Below are 2,937 nucleotides of genomic sequence, written 5' to 3'. Positions count from 1 at the left end.
GGATTAATGAGCAGACAGAAAATTAAGATACACATAATTAAAGTGTGTCTAATTTGTTAACTACGTAACTGTATGCTGGTTCCAAATGGGGATAGGATCCCCTGCTGTGGTGAAATACACAGCAAGGGCTGCTGCCTCTCCCATAAAAATTAAAATAATATTATATTTATTTAATTTATTTATTTAATTTATTTGATTATTTTAATTTTATGGGAGAGGTAGCAGCCCCTGCTGTGTATTTCACCACAGCAGGGGATCCTATCCCTTCGAAATGTGGCTATTGAATTGAAGGAAAAAGAATAATATAGGACTTTTACAAAAATAGTTTCGAAATAGATAAATTTGCCCGGTTGTTAGTGGTTATGTATGTCAGAAAATCTACAAACATGATTACATATTTACATGTTGTCTTGTTGATTTATTTCATTCACGGTCGAATTGTTCAGCTTTTAACCTTCAAAGTCCAAACCACTAAGCATAATATATAGCAATTAATTGACCATCAATAACAATTTTAAGATGCAAGTCAATATTATGCCAAAAAACATACTCCACAAATTTAGTACTATCGTGATTGACAATCATAACAAAATATTGGAATATTTACAAAAATCTTCCACCAAATATTCCTAAATTGTTATTTAAATAATAAAATCACAGATGACATCTGAATTTGATGGGCTCGATTCGAGATACATCCCCCTATTCAGATACTATTATTCTTTCTACGTATCATCACCCCATTCCATAAAAGGAAATTAGAATGAAACCAAAAACTTGAGTAATAACTAGTAATACTCAAATTATGAACACTGCCAAAAAATAAAATACTACTAATTAATACCGCCGCATGTAGTGCATTGCTAATGCAGTGCATGTACAATATGTATATATCGACAATAATCCTATCTAACATATATTCATAAAAAAAAGGCAATGGCTTTTCCGAATCGAGTGTTCGAACAACAAATGCCCACGGATGTTGGTAGTCTATTTAGCCTCAGACAAAAGAAAAAATAAAAATGTGGAAAGTGATAATCTATAAGAAAAGTGATGGGTGGTTGTGAATCGTGATGATGTGTATTTATTTTGCACACGTGGATGAGTAGTGCAACCCATCCATTGATGTACACATTGGATACCATGCCCGTGACCTTTTTTTTCTTGTCTTATTCTATACTAGTAGTACTATTAATATAGTACTCCCTCCGCTCCGATCCTCTATAGCTGAGTCATTTCCTATTTTGGCAAAATGCATCAACTTTTCTTCTCTTTTACTTTATTCTCTCTTACTTTATTCTCTCTTCATCTTTCTATTTTTTTCCTTTTCTACTTTATTCTTCATTCACTTAACTCACTTTTAACATAATTTCTTAAATTCTGTACCGAAAAGAAACACCTCTACTACAGAGAGGGACGGAGGGAGTATCAAAATTATACTAATATGCATGCTTATGATTTAAAATTGTAAAAATCATAAAACTGGTTCTATCACATATTTTCTTATTCACAATTGAAGAGAGGGTGGGTGGATGTCTCCTATTAGCTGAAGTTATAATTAATTTGTCACCAATAATTACTTTTTTAGCCTACATTATTGCCCTTATGGAATATTTTAGTTAATTCATAAGAACGAATTTATTGAATCTACCTAATATTAGGGCTGACAATTTTCGACACGACACGATAATCCGACACGAATTCGCATGAAATTATTGGGTTGGGGTCAAGTCTTATTGGGTGCGGTCCTTATTGGGTTGACCCATTAAGAACCCGATAATTTCGGGTTGGGTTGGGTTTGGGTTGGATGCGGGTCGGATACGGATAACCCATTAAGATATAATAATATTATTTTTATTACTATTTTAAAAAATATATATTACTTTACTTTTTTAATTTCTTGTAAATTAGGTTTAATTAGTATAAAACGAATTTTAATCGTGTAAATTAGGTTGAAAAATAAGGTTTAATCGTGTAATATCAGGTTTTAATCGTGTAATATTAGGTTCGGGTCGTTATCGTGTCGTGTCAACTCATATTATATCGTGTCGATAACGGGTTCGTGTCGGGTGCGGGTCGTGTTCGGATTTGAAGGTAACAGGTCGGGTTCGTATTCGGATTTACAGTTTCCTTAACAGGTCGGGTTCGGGTTTGGCCTTATTGAGTTGGATCGTAATTAGATTGACCCGATAACGACCCAATCCGTACGATTTTCCAGCCTTACCTAATATAGCTACCCTCAGTTTCATTTAGGGATGTTAGTTAAGTCAGTTCATCAGATTTCAGATCGAATTAATCTTGTGCAGGATGATTGAGTTGTTAAACGATACAATTAACATGTGATCAGTCGAAATTGAAAATTAGTCAAATTTTTTAACTATGAGAATTTTGGGATATATTATACATTCAATCACTTACCAGCTTGTACCTATAGAGTGCCCTCAAATTTCTTTTAAATGCAAATATATTTATCCAAACTATTACTCCACCCGTCCCACAAAAAATATCACATTTTCCTATTTAGTTTGCCTCACAAAAGATGTTGGAAAAAGTTCTTTCTCTCACATTAATATAAATTATTTTCTCATTCTACTTAACATACAAAACACCATTTTTTCAAATCTCGTGTCATTGCCCAAGTGTGTCATACGGATGGAGTACTATATTAGTCAAATTGCATGTGTGACCAACATCGATTAGGTGGATACCAAATAGTAATATAGTGGACGATTTGTATAACCTTTTTCGCTTTGTCACTTCTACTTGGTAGAAGAAAATCAGCCTTAAGGTTTTGTCGTAAATCTTTACTGAACAAATCGAAATTGACATTTATTTTTCTGAAATAAGACAGCCACATCAAATTCACACGAAAAGGGGGGGGGGGGGGGGGGGATAAAAACAAGAGAGTTGTCTCGTTTCATGCTTTCCCCAAAGCCC

The sequence above is a fragment of the Salvia splendens genome, chromosome 2 (assembly GCF_004379255.2).
Source record: "Salvia splendens isolate huo1 chromosome 2, SspV2, whole genome shotgun sequence".
Taxonomy (NCBI): Eukaryota; Viridiplantae; Streptophyta; class Magnoliopsida; order Lamiales; family Lamiaceae; genus Salvia; species Salvia splendens.
This window is presented reverse-complemented; position numbering follows the sequence as displayed.